The following is a 19,461-nucleotide window of genomic DNA, read 5'->3' as shown; positions in this document are numbered from 1 at the left end:
AAAAAAATTAAAAAAATACATATTTAGTTTGTGATGTTGTTGTCAGGACTGTTGTGTGTATTACTGTACTGTCTGTAATAGTGGCACCAATGTTAGTTTCTTAGGATGTACTGGACTACATAGCATAGGCATTATTTTTTTCTTTTGTTTATTGCTTATTATCACAGGTGATCCTGACAGTGGAAATGTGTGACTTCTTTCACCTGATGTCAGAGTATCAGAAAACTCTGATGATGGTGGTGGCCAAACAGAGGCACAGTCAGGGGGTGCATAGGTTGAATCTGACACTGAGGTTGACATACAGCCATCCCCTGTAACTCCATCAGACACAGCCAGTAGGCCTACGCCTAGCCATTCCAGTTAACCCTCAGATATTGGACAGGTAGAGTGTGAGAGAATTGATTAGGGAAGTGTAGTTATTGTGGCTTCAGTGCCAGTTGACTCTGGCTGCAGCCAAATTGTGGGTGTGGTGCCACTCAGGAGGGTTGGAACAGGTGCTCTGAGGAGGCCTGCTGTCCATCGTCCATCTGATCCAGGTGTCTCTTCCCATGTCATTCAATGTATGTTTAGGGCCATCGTGGAGGCACAGGCATATTCCCATAGGTCCTCAAGAGAAATGCTTATGGTTGCAGGTGTGGCACAGGCTGACATATGCGACTGCTTCCATTGTGCTGCTGATTCAATGCCTGTGATGGAACGTCTGCTAGGAGGGGAGTGGCATCCTCATGGGAGCAGGTCAGCTACATCATCTGCTGTTAGCTGATGTGGCCATGCCCAAATACCATCCAATAGTGGCAGTACTTTCGCTGCTCCATCAATGGTTGAACTGTCCACACCCAGACATGGTAGGCCATTGGGGTCATAGTCCTAGGCATCCATATGAGGGGAGTTTTTTCAGCAGACATCAGTCACATTCAGGTAGCAGCGGTGTACCTGATCATGGGTGTGGACGTGCCAGTGCAACTCCTGGCAGAGCCAGTTCTCATGGTCAGGTATGACAACAATTAACTGCCACCTCTAGCCTGCATGGCTCACACCTGTCCGACATACCAAGACATAGATCTAGCATATAGCTTGGCTGTGTTTATGTAGATGCTCACAAACTAATTTCACCTGGAGGACCCATACAGAGACACACAGGTTCAGCCTGAAGCTTAAAATGCATTTTGTTTCACTGGCCATTTGTTACTTTACCCCCCCCCCCACACACACACACACACACAAAACACCCTGTGCAAGTGATGACAACTATGCCATATCCCTGTTTTCTATCTTTTGGATGCAGGGATACATAACATTTGTGTCTGATGGTCAGGGTTCATATAGTGCTTAGTATATCTGCATCTGTGATGTTGAATTGGTCATTGTACCTGTGACTTATATTGGTTTTAGAAAGTTAGACATCTGATGGCATCAAATATTTTGTGCATCAGTATTGTTAATGATCTTGTTAGGGTTGTGAGGTCTGAAACTGGAATGTGTCTCATTGCTTTCTAACTTCTCTCTTTAATGATATTCCAGTTCAAAAGTATGGTCCTAAACTGAGGACATTCAGTGACCATCAGTACTTTTAAGAGGTATGACTGTGTGAATCTTTGATACCTGAGGCCTATTGCTTGATAATGAACACATATGTCACATAAGTCTCTGCTGTCAAATGTTAAAGTAATTTCTGTTCAAATCTCACACCTTTTATTTGCTTATATCACCAAGTAACAGCATGCAAGGATATGTCATTCATTCATATTATTACACAATACACTCCAGGCTCAACACTTACTTTGTAAATCTAGCAGTTGAAGCAGTTTTAGTTCAGGGCTGACTCTGTCTGATGCTACCAGTACACAGCCATTACATGGGTGAAGGTTGTGAGCATTGCCTGACATCAATGTTATAATATTTATGTGTGTAAGAGGAAGGTTTAACCCCTTAGATGGTGAGTGAGTGTGCTATGCATTGTATCTTAGCCACTGCAAGGGCTTATTGAGCATGCCTATGTTTGCCTACACACAGAGTAGCTGGTGGATCCCCCTCTGACACCTCACCTACATGTGGCTGTGGTGACCTTGCCATTGGTGGTGAGATGTGTTCCACTTCCTCCTGTTGCTCCTGCTGAAGATGGTTTCAAAGGATGATGTTGTGTAGCATGGCACATACAGTGAATATTTCAGTACATGTACATGGATTATAATTCAGGGTTCCCCCAATGTATCTAGGCACTGGAACCATGACTTCAGCAGCCCAAAACATGTTATATGATATTTCTGGTTTGAGAGTGTGTGTCTCATTATGGAGTTCTTCAGCAGGTATGTGTGCATTTCTGATGGGTGTTTTCAGTCATGGTTCCAAAGCATAACCTGCATCCTCCAGTAAATGACCCCATGGGATACCCCCCCCCCCAGTGAACATCTGATACATTTGGGAGATGTGCCAGATATGTGAGTTGTGGTAACTGCCTGGGTTGCCAGCACACATGTTCAAGATGATTGCTTTGGCATTACACATGACTTGGCAGTTAATAGTGTGGAAGTATTTTCTATTTATGTAGAGCCTTCCATGTTCCACAAGTGATGACTTGATTTCTATATGTATGCAATCTATGGCACCCAGTCCTTCAGGATAGTGTGCTACATGGTAGAACACGTGCATATTTCTGGTTCTACCCTCAGGAGTACGGGGAAAATATATGCGGTCACTGGCATGTTGAAGCATAGTATTCAGGAATTGATGGAGAATTCTGGATGATGATGCCTGTGACACCCCCAGCATGACTCCTGTTGGTCTCTGAGAAGTACCTGCTGCTAAAATGCTACTCATACCTTTGTCTTCACTGGTATGGGTTCCTCCTGGTTTGCCCTGGCTCTGAGTTAAAGATGACAGAGGTTGCAGTGTTCCTGTAGTGTGTCTCTATCCATGCTGTAGTGCTCTACAATTTCCATATCGTGTAGACTGTGATAAGTTAAACAGGGTCTGAAAAACTCTTCTTCTTGGCCTTTGTCTATTAGCAGCAGGAGCAGCATAGACTTTAGCCTGCTGCACATACACATGAATTAAATCACCAGCAGCCCCTAACATTGTTTTTGTAGACTCCTTTCTGTGGCTGTATTCCAACAGGTTTTGGAATTTGCAGGGAAAACCAGAGTCTACATGGTTGCTTTATAGCTTGTTGATTAGCTACTCCATCTTGGATTGGTTGATTAGCATACAATTCAGCTGCTTATGTTGTAATTAGCATGACACGGTGTTTACATTGTTTGCGCAGCTCTAAACACCATGTAGAGCTGCTTACTGAATTAAAACAGTGTACTACCGTGCACACCATGTAAATGGACCATGTAGGCTTTATTGAATCTGGCCGAAGATGTATACCACTTCTCACAAGCTTTCTGCCCAGCCATTAGTAAAGACTACAGTCATTTTCATAGATATAATCTCAAGTGATCTGTAGTTTTTTTTTTTTTTTTTTTTTTTAAATAAACTTGTATTTTATTGAAACGTTAATAGAAAATGAATATAGACCACATTCCGTCTGACTGTACATGACATAAAACTTTCTCCATTCAATAAATACAAACATTTAATAGATTCATTCGGTATACATTATACAGGCATCTTCATCTAAACTACAAATGCTCACATCTACCTGTGTTATAGTTTAGCTCTTTGTTTTATGAATTTCAAAATCCAATAATATGTGATATATAATAAATAAAAAAAGAAAGAAAGAAAAGTTAAATATATGCAAATACAAGAAAAAGAAAAAAAAATAAGAAAAATAACACGAATGCTTATAACAATACACTGGGGCCCATCAATTATAAAATAGTACTTTGCAGAAAGAAACTATTGTACTAGTGCAATTATTCTGTTTGTATATTCTATATCTGGATGAAAACATGATTCAGTGTTATTAAAGTGTAGCAGAAACTGACGTATCAAGTCCTTAACAGCACATTTCCTAAATCTGAAAATCATCATAAGCAGTGCAACCACAGTATAACTAAGTCCAGTTTAAATCTATCTAAAGTAAGTGTCAGTAGCTGATAGTAAACATCTTCATTATCAGAAAGAAGGATCTGTGTAGACCATTTGATTAAGCCTATAATATGGCTCCACATTTGTTTAACTTGATGATATGCCCACTCTATGTAAACATGATTTGTTTCACATAGACAGTATTGTCAAAATCATGCATATCCTAATTTTAATTTTTGTTGGAACACTTCTGGGCTATATTGCCACATATGCATGCATTTAAAGATAGTAAATTGGAGTAGTGGTTGAAGGGTTCTATGTCCTGGATTGATTCTTGGTGAGTTGCCAAAGATAATTTCATTGAATGAAAACTATTTGAAAACCATTCTCTGAAACTATCTTCAGCAAATATTACATTTTTTGTAGGGGACAGCCCTCCCTTGCACTTCTAATGTGTGGGGGGACAACCTCATACCCTTGGACTTATATATGGCAACTCCAAGGTTGCACAACAGAGGAGAAATAAGCAACTGCCACTGTTGGGAAAGTAATTACTGTGAACAGTACTAACTCTTTTTGTGTTTGTCGAAAATACCCTCATTAAAGTGACACATTTCCTCCTCCTGTGTGCCATATTTTCTCTCATCCCAGTTCAGGAATAACTATACATGTCACTGTTTCCCATTTGGCCTGCACTTCCTCCAAGGGGAGTTTTGTAACTTCGTCTATTGCTTATTGACAGCTCCGAATTCAATAATGAATTTGGGTCTCAATATTATTTCTTAGCATTGTAATTTGGCTAAATAGCCATTGGACAAGGGGGGAATCATATAATTTACTAGTATTTAAACATGAATGAAGATGAAGATCAAAAATGCCAGTATATACCTTGATGTCCTATAATATCTTAATTTATAATTGATATCTTAATTTTGACACCCACTTTGTCCCATACGTCCATCATAAAATATAAGTACTGAGCCAGCCAGCTGAGCAAAAGTAATGGTCATGCATCAGTATTAATCAACAGATTTAACCATTTCCTAGACAAATATGTAAGCCTGTGACTCTTCTTCTCATTTAACCTTATCATTACCCTTCAAACCATAGCTCTAGAGCACCTGTGCCCCCCACTTTGTTAGGCTGAGTGTTTGTGAATGCATTGTTTGTATAATACTGTACAATGTGACCTTAAACCAAACCAGTTTGACTTGTAGTCTAGCTCTTATATATTACTTGTCCACCATGGATTTAGCATATATATAGATAGATTAGGAAAGCCAACTTCTCCTTGAGTAATCGGAGCATGTAATTTTCCCTAGCTGATGCGATTTTTATTTTTGCCTCGGCAAAGAAAGGTAAATAATTGCTTCTGACACTTGTCTAGAATGTTGCTTGCTGGTAGATGTAGTAGATGTCTTACAGCAAAGTGTATTTTAGGTAAGATCTTCATTTTAACTATTTGTGTTCTCCCTAAAAAAAAGGGGGAGGAGCAACTCTTTTAAGTTATAAATTGAAGAAGTGATACAATCAGAAACGTAGTTACTATTGCCCTGAATAGTGTATTTAGAATCTATATCCATTACAATCCCCAAATATTCTATACAGGTGGCTGCATAAAGGGGGGGGGGTACGTGAATCAGGGAGGTTCAATTGAGCATGATATATCAGAGAAAAGATTGTAGTCTTCTTCACATTTAAACAGAGTCCTGATACCCTGGAGAATTCTTGCTGAATATCAAGAATGATAGGAATACTGATAAGTGAGTTGTTTATTCATATAATGCAATTATCCACAAATGATGAGGAAAGACAAGAACACAATAACAACATCTAGATTATACATAGCTAATAGAGGCAACAATAGAGAGAGAGGACAGCTAACAAAGGAGATAGAACAGATGAATATGTCTTGCTAGCTAAATCTTTGCCAAAATAAACCCATTTGTATTGATGGAATGCAAATTTGTTCAGAGTATTGCAGCTGACATAGGTGATTAAAATGTATTGAGAAATCCATTGCTTGTAGCATGGCCCACATGTAATTCCACTACAACATATGAAATGTTTTTTTAAAAGTCAGTCATTAATGAGTCTGATAGATGCCTATGTCTTTGTTCTTATAATTGGAGATTTAGCCACATTTGAGTTAACTCAGGGCCCGCTGGCCCTACTTTTGATGAATCCCTGATGATTCATAGGTACAGACTTGGGTAAGACCCATTTGAGCATTATACCCAATATCTTGGTGTATATTTTAATATCTAGCTGAAGCAGTGAAATCATTCTGTAATTGGAGGGAAAACTTTTTCATCTCTATTCCTTGTGGGCAACGAACTGCTGACATTTTTTCTGGTGCACAAGGCTTGAATACAGTATCACAGTTAAAAGACTGGATTTCTGCCACTATTTCCCTACAAAATGGACAAGTAAACCAAAGTGAGACTGACAATAAAAGCTTACATTTACTTTTAGAAGAGTTTGAATATTATTTATCTAAGATAAAATGTTTACAAATGGACAATGCTTATTTTATAGAATGCCTCAAAGAAAAAAATGTACCTAAAGGGTTATGAATGTAGAGGTATCCTAGTGGCTTAAAATCTGAATATGATTTTTTTCTTGAATTAACTGCGTTATTTGATAAACATGGCTTTGACTATATGAAATTGATTGTATCTAACAATGAAAAAATTATTAATGGATTAATGGAGAGAGCTACTGAACTGGATACATCAATATCTACACAGAGACAGTATGCAGATTTTAGATATGAGCATTTTAGAATTTTTAAAATTATAGATGATTTGAGTAACAATATAAAATATCGTAAGATGAAAAAGTTAAACGGACAAAATGGAGTATAGTAAGGGCATTGCATACCCTAAACCCCCACCATCCCAGGAATGGGGTAACAAATATAATGTACCTGAAAATGGGATGGTAAATACTAAGGATCTTCCCCAGACCCATTTTTCACATGACCAAGATGATGATGAATATTTTTAAGATGAGGAAGAATACCCACCTTTAAGACATTTGGAACATCTGAAAAACAAGACTCCCCAAGTGAACAACTTGAGGGGGTGAATTATGTAGCCCATCCCCACAACAACAACCAATGGAAGAGAGGGGGGGGGGGTTGAACAACCACAAGGGTGGAGGGAACTTCCGCAACAGGAAATGGTCGAACAGGAAATACGTTTTATGCTGAACAATACAGTCATTGATGATGTACAAGTAGTTGATAGTGGAGACCATTTTTTACCCACTTGCTGTAGTTTAACTAACAGCATGGGTGATTTTAAGGTTTATAATTTTTCAAACCTTGAATTTAATAAAGAACAATGCAATGTTTTTCTAAAGGGTTTACTTATGTCCCATGGCAACGTAGTAACATATCACAAACCTTGATGGACCTGAAATTGTATACCCGTAAAATAAAGTTTAAGGTTTTATTTCAGAATTCCTTCCCTATTCAACCCAGCAGCTCATTATCTATATCTAGCACATATAACCCCCTTGCACCCTATGATCACCCTAGTTGAGAAAATATGTGAATTAGATATTAGGAGTGCACTTTCCACCTATTGTAATGGGGAGGGTTACAATATCCAAGAATGTATTCTTATAAAAGAAATTAATGGATTGCTTGACACAATCAGAATTATGAAACCCAATAAGGGTGGGGGGATTGCTATTATGAACATGGATGATTATAATAAAAAAATGTCGTTCATATTGGAAGGAAAAGCATACAGAAGATCATCCATCAGTGAGGTAAATGGTGCCTATTCAAAAATTAAAAATGAATTACAGGACCTATTTATTGATGGTTTTATTGATTGGGACGTTTTGAATTATTTGACTGTTATGTATCCTAAACTAGCAATAATATTTGGTCTCCCGAAACTACATAAGAACATAATGCAACCACCCATGCGACCCATGGTTGACTCTAAGGGGTCAATTACGCAACCCCTGGCAAAATACTTAGATTTTAAGTTAAAGAAATTTGGGCAGCAAGCGTCACATATATGTAAAGACTCATGGAGCTTCTTAAAAGATATCAATCACATACCCTTTGAAGGCTCCTATATGTTAGTAACGGTTGATATAAAGGATCTTTATTCAGTAATTCCCCACCAGGAGGGTTTAGAATGGTTTAATGAATTTTTATATGAAAAGAAAATAAACCATTTCAATGTAATAATGTATACCCAGTTGATGGAGACGGTCCTTAAGAACAATTTTATTTAATTTAATAAAGAGATTTTTTTTACAACAGGAAGGGGTAGCTATGGGTTCTGCGTGTGGTGGGTTTTATGCTAACATAGTGGTTTTACAGTGGGAAAATAAATATTTGTTTCCTTCTGACTTTTACAAGCATGTTAAATATTACACATGATTCCTGGATGACCTTTTTATTTTATGGGATTATCCCTATGCCCTTATTAATGATTTTATTAGATATTTAGATTCTACCACTTCATTTTTAAGATTTACATATTCATTTAACTTACATGAGATAGCCTTACTTGATAGTAAATTAATTAAAGATTACCAGAATAGTAGGTTTATATCTAAAATATATCGAAAGGACACATATTCAAATTCTCTACTTCATTATAGTAGCATCTACCCTCAGAGACAGAACAAAGCTATTATTAAGGGACAGTTTGTACGGGCTGCCCATATGGTATCGCTTTCAGAGGATTTTTTAGATGAATGTGATATCTTAAAAGATATGTTTTTAAAGAGGGACTACCCATTGAGACTTGTTAACAATGTCCTTTTAGAGGTAGTAAATAAGAGAGAAATAAATTTTTATATACCTCTTTTATCTGAGGTTTCATTGGATGTAACACACACAGTGAATGTTGTACCCCTAAACTCTGTTTGTACAGGAAAAGATTATAATACTTCATTCATTTCTACATACATGATTGATAGTTCTGATACTAAACATATTTTGAGTAAAAATTGGTCAATTCTAACACATGACCAAAGTATCAGAACATATATTGATGAACAACCTACTGTTATTTTTTAGAAAAGGTAGAAATTTAAAAAAACATTTTGAGAAAGGACATGCTGTGAATCATTTTTCAAATGGACATATGTTGAAGTGTGGTATGTTTCGATACTGTCACTTTATAAAGGAAGGAACAATATTTATGATCAATAACACTAAGATTCATATCAAAAATAAGTATAACTGTAACTCTGAACGTATTATTTATTGTGCCCTCTGTAATCTATGCGATTGTTTTTACAGTGGAAAAACTGATAGAAAATTTAAAAATAGAATATATGAAAATTTGTATGAAATAAGAACAGGTAAAGAGACAAATGCTTTGTATAAACATACCTCAGAGAACAGTGACCACACTTTTAATTTTTTTGTTATTGATGGTGTCACGATGGATATCAGGGGAGGTGCATGGTCTGCCTTACTAGAAAAGAGAGAATTATGCTGGCAGCTGTTATTAAATATGAACAACTGGCCAGGTTTAAATGAATCCCTCTCCATTATTTCCCTTTTAAAACTGAGAGCTTTAAACAGATGATTATTTATTCATATATTTATATATTTATTTATATATTTATTCATTGTTCTTTTAAAAAATTGTGAAGTGGATGATCTTTTTTATACATTTTCTATATTTTTTTATATCTATTAACATGTATTTATTTAACATTTTGCCATTGACATCACAGTTTGTATTGCCCTTTTAAATTTTTTTACTTAGAGGAAGTGGCTACTATCATGTGAAGTACAAAGGGAGTCTTTAAAATGTGTTCTGTGTTTGATTTTAATTTGTCTGATGTTCTTTTGTTGAGGACAAAAGCGCTTACCAGCTTTCTATTGTCTTACAATAAACTTTTTTGCTTTACTTCGTCGACGACCAGGATTTTCTACAGCATCAATCTACCAGTGGTTTTATTGTGGAGTATTTGGTTCGCACACTTCTGCAGTTTGGTCAAGAAATAGATCATGTAAGATAGTTAACACTGCATGTGATATTGTCAATTTTAATTCTGTCCTCAAATGTTGGGTTTGGATCTGAACCTCGGATTTTACTTGGCTGTTACTAAAGCTCATGGCAACCAAAAAGTTCTCAAGCTTCTCCATTACCCATAATGTGCTAACCCCTAACATACCCCAGATATTGTTTGACACTTTTTGTGAAAAGATGTGGGCATCCTTTTTAAATCTCTTAAATTCCTCTTTATATATTATTCCCTTACCCTTTTACACTGTTTTAATTCTTTTTTACTATTGTTGCTATTTTTTCCCTTTTTCCTGTCTATTATACATGCTAGCATAGGCCTAATACCATTGCTGGTTTTCTTTTGTTTTTTTCCTTTTTCTTTCTTTCTTTCTTTCTTTATATATATATATATATATATATATATATATATATATATATCTTTATATAGGTCCCCCTCATATGGCCAAGACCATATGTTCGAACTTGTAAATGCACAATCAGACTGAAAGGAGATCTCCATACAGTGCAGAATGGGAAGATTTCCCTTTTCTGCAATGTAGTGCGATTTTGGAGTTGGTATATTTAAATAAGGGGGGTGTGAGGGGCAAAGTCCCCACATGGGATTACAGGGGGGCATAGTTCCCCTGCTACAGATGTTTAATTTTGTTTTTTGTTGTTGTTTTTATTTCAGTGTTTGAACTATTACAAGTTCGAACATATGGTCTCAGCCATATGCGGTTCGAACTTCTAATATGTTCGATCTACTGAAGTAGATCCATATATATATATATAAATCTTATACTGTATTACTGTTTTATTCTTATAGTCGCTGGCATGTCTCAAAATGGACCTTCCAGTTTTAAAAAGTGTCTGAAATGTGTACACAAATTGCCTCTTTCCAATGCTCATACTCTTTGTATGTGTTGTTTTGGCCTTCAACATCTTCAAGAGGATTGTTCCATTTGCCAGAATTTCAATTCCAGGTCTTTTGAGGATAGAAAAAATAAACTTATCCTAAAGGGTTTATTGCCATCTTCATTTTGGTGAATCTACTGTTGGGGCGCGCTAAGAAGTCCTTGTCAAAGTCTCCTAAGCCTTCCACTTCCTTGGATCCATCTATGGAGTCATCAAGGAAGGGATCGCAAAAAGATTCGAGATGATCTCAATGCTCCTCCCCTTCAGATCCAAAAAAAGGAAACTAGTGAATCTTACGTTCTTGGATCCAAAAAATAAACCTACTGATCCAACTGCTTTGGGTCCGACTATTACTTCAAGGACCAGGTATTCCCTTTTTTATGATCCTGTGACTTCCTGGGTCCCTTCCCCTTTTCTTGGAAAGGTTTTGTTCAAAGTCACCATCCCTTGCATCATCTCATTCATCCAGGAGTTTAACTGAGGAAGATGTGGATGGAATGATGAGGAAGTTTCTCTTGGCACAGATCCATTTGGTGTTTTACCAACTCCAACCCCTTTGTGTCAGGAAGACCATCCATCTATCACACCACCACTTCTTATTCCTTCTCTGATCCCTTTGTTTGCTTCAGAGTCCCTGGGATCTGAGCCTTCCAAGTCTGTTTGTCTTGGATCTGAGTTATCTTTGGACCCAAGGATAACTCTGACAGCACCGGCTCCAACACCTTTGGATCTGTATGACTCCTGGAGCTGAAGCTTCCCTGTCAGATTTGAGGTGTTGAAGTCAACTCTGAAGGTTTTGGAGCCATCTCTGTTCTTGGTGGTTTGATACTGGTTTGAGAGGAGACAGCAGTCCAGAAGCCTGTCTTCTCTGCACCAAGGTCTTCCTTCTCTCTGGAGTGGTCTGCTTTTGATGTAGTGAAAGGGTATTTTCTGCTCAGACACAACTGATGAACACAACCCCCTCAGATCTTCAGTCTAGTTCCCAGATGTCTTTGTGCTTGAAGCCTCATCATTCTACACCACACAGACACACAGCTTGAGACCCACAGATCACGCAGCAGAGTTTTACAATCCCTTCTTACACTTCCCCAGAACATCTCAACAAGGAAGTCCATGGGTAGAGAAAGTGCAAGAGGAGTCACTTGTGCTCTACATAAGAGTTAGTCACTGAGGATGCCAAGTTTGACAATGCTGAAGGGTCCCCATGATCACCTCCAGAAGACAGCTAATTTGGAGACATCGTTGAGATCCTTAAGCAGAGAGGTGATTCAACCCCCAGCAACCCTTCACCAGAGGAATCAGTATTTCCGGTCCCCCAATAGCCTTTCACTAGAGGAATCAGTATTTCTGGAGGACTTTGGAGCTGGCCCCTCTACCTCCTGCATTAGTCCGCCTGCCAACAAGGTCATTGATTTGGTCTCTTAGTGGGCATGGAAGGAGCTTGACTCAGCTGAACCAATCCCTAAGAGGCCAGATCAGATTCTGGCCCCACCTGTCGGGAAGGAATTTTGGAGTAAAGGGGTGTCCATGGATGCCATGGTTGTGACATCAGCCACCTGTCAAACAAAGTTCTTCTGTTCATATCCCTAAAAGGGAGTCTAGAGTGATAGAAATAGATTTGGGAACTGTCTCTATGCTTCAGTGACTTTCACTCTTAAAACGAACAAGAGTCCCACTAATAACTACACTAGAAATGTGGAAGAAACAGCAAACGTCCAGATAAAACTCCACAGATTTATTACAGACAGTTAAGTGCTTTCATCCCCAAGTGGGATTTCTTTAGAAGTTCTGAAAAACTCTCATTTGTTGACAAACACACTTAAATGTCTGTAATAAATCTGTGGAGTTTTATCTGGACTTTTGCTGTTTCTTCCATACTTCACTCTTAGGTTGCTGAACTATTTTGCAAATTTAACTAGGCTACAAAAGAACTTGATCAAAGAACTTTCAAAATCCCTTTCAGGGATCATTTCTGTTGAGGCCCAATTGTCTGTGGCCTCCCAGCTGGCTACCCCCCAATCCATTTTGAATTCAGACATAAGGCGCATTTCGCATGCAGCCAAAGGTGACTCAAGGGCAGTGCGGGTTAAGGCATATCCATTAGGAGGCATGTCTGCACGTGCATATGTGATTTTTGTAGAGCCCATCAAGTCCTCATTTTTCAGTGCTTCCTTTGATGGCAGGTCATTGTTTGCCACACAAGTGAAGGATATATTATCCAGGTGTGAGAAGGATGGAAAGACTTACTCTGCACTGGGCGTACATTTTTTGACTCCTCAATAATCCTTTTCTAGAAATCAATGAGGTGGTTGGAAAATGTGGTTCAGTATGTACCGGGTTCCTTTCCAGGACAGATGTGGAGAAAGTTGCCCTAGGGCCAGAGGTAGGGAACTCTAATCGACAATGACACTTCCATGGTAGAGGAGGCCTGCAAAACTGGGGGTCCAGAGATTCTTTCTCTGATAAACCCTACCAGCGCTCATGAAAGGAGGCCTGAGTGTCCTCCTCTGGAGGCAATCAGTGGTTGATTATCCTTGCACTAGATAGCCTGGCTAGACATAACAAGAGATACTTGGGGTGCAGAGGATCATTTCCAGAGGTTATATAATTCCTTTTTCCCTTTGAACTCCAACTGTATGCAAACTTCCTAATATTCCACCCAGTTAGAGGAAAGTAGCAGAACTAGAAATACAAAAGCCGCTAGAAAAAAGAGTCATCCAAGAGGTCCCACCAGACTAGATAGAATCTAGAACTTACACAAGATTTTGTAGTGCCAAAGAAAACAGGAGACTGGAGATCAATTTTGGATCTCAGCATATTGAACAAGTCAGTTCAACATACAAAGTCTCAGATAATAATTGTTCAGTGCATTGACCCTTTTCTGGGCAAGAACAACTGGTTGTGCTCAATAGACCTTCATGATACATACTATCACATAAAAATGAACAGGCAATCCAGAAGGTAGTTATGCTTCTGGCCAGGAGCCTGTCATTATCAGTTGAGAACACTGCCCTTTGGCCTCACTATAGCCCCCTGGGTGTCTACCAAATGCATGACAGTGGTGGCAGCTCACTTGAGACTGTAGGGATTCCATGTGTTTACATATCTAGATGACTGGTTCATTACTACCCTGACCAGGCATCTGCTAATAAGGGCAAGGGATCAGGTACTTCATATTTCTTTCATCTGGGCATAACCATAAATTATGACAAGTCCCACCTATGAACAACACAAATTTTGGAATTCATGGGAGCAGTCTTCAGCATGACATTAGTGACAGCTTCTCTTCCCCTCTCAAGAGCACATACTATCAGATTCCAATTCAAGAGAATAATTTGCAGCACTGACATTTCAGCCCAGCTGATCTTTCAGGCCTTGGGGTCAATGTCAGCTGCCATAATCTGAGTTCACCTAGCAAGATTTCATATGAGAATTCTTCAATGGATGCTAGCAACACAATGGTCTATTCTTTACCAGCACATGTCAACAGAAATAGGAATCACTCTAGCATGCAAGGGATACCTCTGGCAGTGAACTCCTTCGGATCAAGTTATACAAGGCTGTCCTTTCATTTTCCCTCAGCCCAAGGCCATAGTGACCACAGATGCCTCCCAGATTGGGTGAGGGAGCACATTCTGGAGAGCACATGCAAAGACACTTGGTCTTCTGAAGAGGCCAACTTGCATATCAATGTCCTAGAAATGAGAGCAGTGCTTTTAGCATTGCAGGCCTTCCAGGACTCTCTCCCTTTAGTTACAATGGTGATTCAAACAGACAATATGTCAGTGGTTTGGTACATCAACAAACAAGGCAGGACCAGATTTTACCCCTTGTGTCAAAAAGCACTCAGGGTGTGACAATGGGCAATCTCATCCAACTGCTTTTTCATTGCAATGCACATTCCAGGGAAATCCAACCTGACAGCAGACAAATTAAGCAGGTCCATTCTTCTACCTCATGAGTGGTATCTCAACATGAAAGTGGCAGAAATGATTTTCCACCAATGGGGCCAGTCTTGCTGCAATCTTTTTCCTTCTCCCCAAAACAACAAATGTTGCGGATACTTTGTCCCTCAAGGAGAATCACAGAGAGATGCTTTACTTCATGACTGGCCTGCCAGTCTACTTTATGTTTACCCACCAATTCATCTAATTCCAAAATTCCTGCAGAAAGCCACCAGGTTGAAGAGTAAAGTCATCCTCATTGCACCTTACTAGCGTCATCATATTTGGTTCCCCTTCTTGTGGCCTCATCTTGTTTGCCAGCCTTGGATTCTGGATCCAATTCTATATGTCCATCACATTCAACAGATATGTATTATTTGGATACCTCAAACCTCAAGCTAACAGAGTGGTTTCTCCAATTATGTTAATAGCCAGACAACTGATGCACTCTTTGCCTGTCCATAATATCCTTATATCTTCCCACACACCTTCAACAAGAATGCTTTGTACAAGTAAATGGAAAAGGTCTGTTTACTGGGCACAACAAAAACATACTGATCCCTTTTCAGCTCTGATAGATAACATACTTGAATTTTTAGCTTTGATCTTTAATGAGCGGGGCTAGCTCCTCTACCATTGTTTCAATTAGCATCAATATCTAATTTTCATGTTAGGTCTGAAAATTATTCTGTATCCTCTTCTAAACTTTGTAAAGCACTCTTGAGAGGCACTCTTCTATTGAGACCCCCATCTAAAGACCCTACTGCACTATGGGATTTGAACATGGTACTGCTGCCCATAATTCATTCCCCCTTTGAACCAACAGCTAAATGTGAACTTAAGTTCCTGACTTGGAAAGCTGTCTTTCTAGTGGCCTTTGCCTCAGCCAGAAGAATTTCGGAACTTCAAGCTTTGTCATCAAAACCTTTGTACTCGATTTGTCATAAGGATAAGGTTACTCTATGCACCTATGAGTCTTTCCTTCCCAAGGTGATGTCAGAATCCAATATCCATCAGTCCATTGAATTGTCAGTATTCGTAATTCCTAAATTTATAAACAAAGATGAATATATGTTGCTTGTATTGGATTCTCACAGACACAGACAATTATTCTTACATAGGACAAAAGAAATCAGGAAGACAGAGCAATTGTTTGTTTGCTTTGCAGATTTGAAATTGGGTAAGCTAGTTGCAAAAGTCACTCTAGCCAGATGGCTGACTGATAGTATTTCTTTTATCTATAACATTTGGGTCTAACCATAACTAAACCTGCAAGAGCCCATTTAACTAGATCCATGGCAGTGTCTTCAATCTTTCTATCAATGGCTTCCATGGGCAACATATGTGCAGCTGCGACCTGGGCAAATCCTCATACCTTCATCACTCATTACAAACTATATTTGGTCTCGAGGGGCAGAACAGCCTTTGGTTCAACTGTGCTCAGGAATATCCTTCCTTACAGTCCACCCAGAATTTTAGATAGCTTGGGACTCCGTCCCAACAGTTGAGTATAGAATGAAAATTGACAATATCAGATAAAGATGTTATGTACTCACTATAATGTCCTATCTGTGTTGTCCATTTTCATTCTTCCGCATCGTCCTGCCTATCAACCCCCCAACCCTTGTTTCAACAAATTTCTGGAAGAATGAGAGATTGTAAGGACACCTCTGTTCTTTATGATTGAACTCCAGGTATAGTTCCTTCTGTTGGACATATACAAATGTGGGTGTCTTTATGTATGCACATTGGCAGATACTGCTTTAGGTACTTCAGCAAACAAGATCTGGGTTTAGGGTTGCTAACTGTCATGGACAGTCCAGAAATAAGAGATGCTGTCACTGACATTGAAGAACACAAGAATATGTTTGATTGAGCACAGTAATATTGTACAGCAGTCTCTTTGAGGGGAAGTTAATGCACGCTTCTATTCTGCATGCAATTTGCTTTCATGTACATGTCCAGAATTTTTGACATGAAAATTTGCCAACCCTATCTGGGGTATGTTAGGAGTTGGTACTTTATAGGTAAGGGAGAAGCTCGAGAACTTTTTGGTTATCACAAGCTTTGGTAACGGCCAAGCCAGAGCCAAGGTTCAGATCCGAACCCAACAGTTGAGGAAGAATGAAAATGGACAACACAGATGAACATTACGGTGAGTACATAACTTCATTTTGGTTGTTCTGGGAGAGTTACTGACCTCCATAAGTAGTCTGTCTATCATATGATCTAGTATAGTCTGGAAATCACCACCCAAAATTATAAGGTATCCTTAACATAACACAACATTCGATTTGAGGTAAACTCTTGCTATATGCTAGGTGAATCTGTTAAGAATGTAAAAGGTGGATGCAGGTAGATGACCAATGTGTGTGTCCAACCAGCCCAGCATATGTCTTTTTTGGTATAACATCTTTTTTGTTTGAGAAAGTAATAAATGAGACTTGCCACACCTCCTTTGGCTGGTTTGGCTGCGCTACAAATAATATCCCTCTTCCAAAACCTGTGTAATCGGGGCATGAAAGATTGTTTCAATTTAATTTTTGAAAAGAATACCAAATTACATTTCTTGCATTAATATTTGACAAATATTTTTCATTTTTGAAAGTACATTTAGGTCCCATATTCAAAGTAACTACATTAAACACTACAAAGCCATCCTGCAACATTATAATAAAAGTTGCAACACAAATAACAATTAGAACATAATTGAAAAAAAGCTTTAAACTTAATGCAACAGCTATCAACAGTCTGCTGTAATAATTAACAGTGAATGTAGTTATATAACAACACTAAATAATAAGAGCAGGTATAAAAACACTGCAAATCAATGTCCAGTAGATTTGTTCTGTAATATGATAGATGTAATTAATATAAGTTAGATAAAAGACACAGTACAGTGAAAACAATTCTCATGAGTAGAAAGGCCAAAAACAGCCAAAATGTCTACTAAATCATCCTTACATATGCCACCTGGTCGCCATTATATAATTTCTTGAAATGTGCACAGAAGTTTAGGAAAAAAAAGGGGAAGAAAAGGGGGAGTGGGAGAGGGATAAAAGAGAGATTAAAAGTCCCACCACCAAGAACAGGTATAGTATAATTATTAAGCTCAGAAGGTGAGATATGGAATGCAGTAGAAGCCTATGCATAACACAGATAAAAGGATTACTTTACTATCATTCTGAAGCCAGGGGTCTCTAGAAAAACAAATCAAAAATAGTAATTTCCAAACAAGGAGTAAGCACACACCTATGCAAAACAAAACACAATATATCAAATAAATGCAGCCTATAAAGACTATGCCATAAAAGCTGACACAAGTGTTATATTACAGCATGATACGTTATTCCAGTGATAGTCTTGTCATTGCTGTTATCTACGATGCACGCAGTCTCCTTCAGATAAGTGTAATGTGTCATGATACTTAGACCATAGCCAGGAAGGTTAATTTTCTAGCAGGTTTTCAAGTAATATGTCAAAGTCCTGAGATTCCATAGTTAGGAAGGGTTCATTCAAAGAATCTGGTATACAATGAGTTTTATAAACAAAATTAATATTACAGCTCCCTTGATACTAAAGCATGTGAACTGGGTTCCACTGGTTATCAGCTTTTACGTTATGCATTGTGAAGGTTTACCTTTTCTTAATAACAGGGGATTTATTAGGAGACGAGGAAAGGGTAGTATCCCTATTTTTGTTGTCTATAGGTATATTAATGGGTGTATCCATTGTTTCAGCATATGTGTGTTTTCTTACCGTATCCTATTCCTCATTAAGCATTCTATATCTACCAAGAGTTGGTAAGAAAATGGAATGTGTCCTTCATTGATATCGGTGTGGCAGAATATCTTAATGCAACATTAAACCATAGTTTCTGGCCCATGTCAAGAAAGGAGCAATGACCTTCTATTTTATTAACAATACTGCACTGTAGTTTGCAACTATCTTTAACAGCATGCCCAGAGATTTTTAATGATGCTGCCTTCTCTCTTGCCACCTTTAGAATTCTGTCTGTCATTAAAATCAAGGCAACAAAAGATAAAATATCTAGAATATATGCTGCTAACTTGCTTTGCAACCACCTTATGCACCTGTTTTACAATACATGAGGTGCCCATGTTTAAATATTTGCACTCCTTATTATTACATTCCATGGAATTCATCTCCTTTGCTTGTTCCAGAAAGCCCAATATCTGTAGGTTATTTTTCCTTGCTTAATTTTCTAAATCCTCAATCTTTGCTTTAACGTGTAGCATATGGATCTGGAGATCAGATACATTCTGTACAGGGGAAGATCATGCCTCTATAACTTCATGTGTATGAGTTTTGCACTCCTCAAGATGATTACACAGTTGCTGCAGGGTCTGATCATGTTTGTCCACAATATCTTTAATTTGAATATCAGTGACTGCAGACTGCATCAATGTCATCAATGTATTCAGAGATGACTTTATAACCTTGATGTCTTTAGTAGCCACTGCATGGATATTTGACATGTTTGGTAAGCCTCTTGAAATCAAATTATAGCAAAATAGGACAGGTGTTAAACATACCTTTGTTCACATTTTCTTTTGAAATGATGGTGATGGCATACCTCCCAACCTCTTAGTGCAAGACATCCGGACAAG

The sequence above is a fragment of the Protopterus annectens genome, chromosome 4.part0, assembly GCF_019279795.1.
Source record: "Protopterus annectens isolate FY-2018-M chromosome 4.part0, PAN1.0, whole genome shotgun sequence".
Lineage (NCBI taxonomy): Eukaryota > Metazoa > Chordata > Ceratodontiformes > Protopteridae > Protopterus > Protopterus annectens.
The sequence above is the reverse complement of the archived record's forward strand: the minus strand, read 5'-3'. Positions refer to the sequence as shown.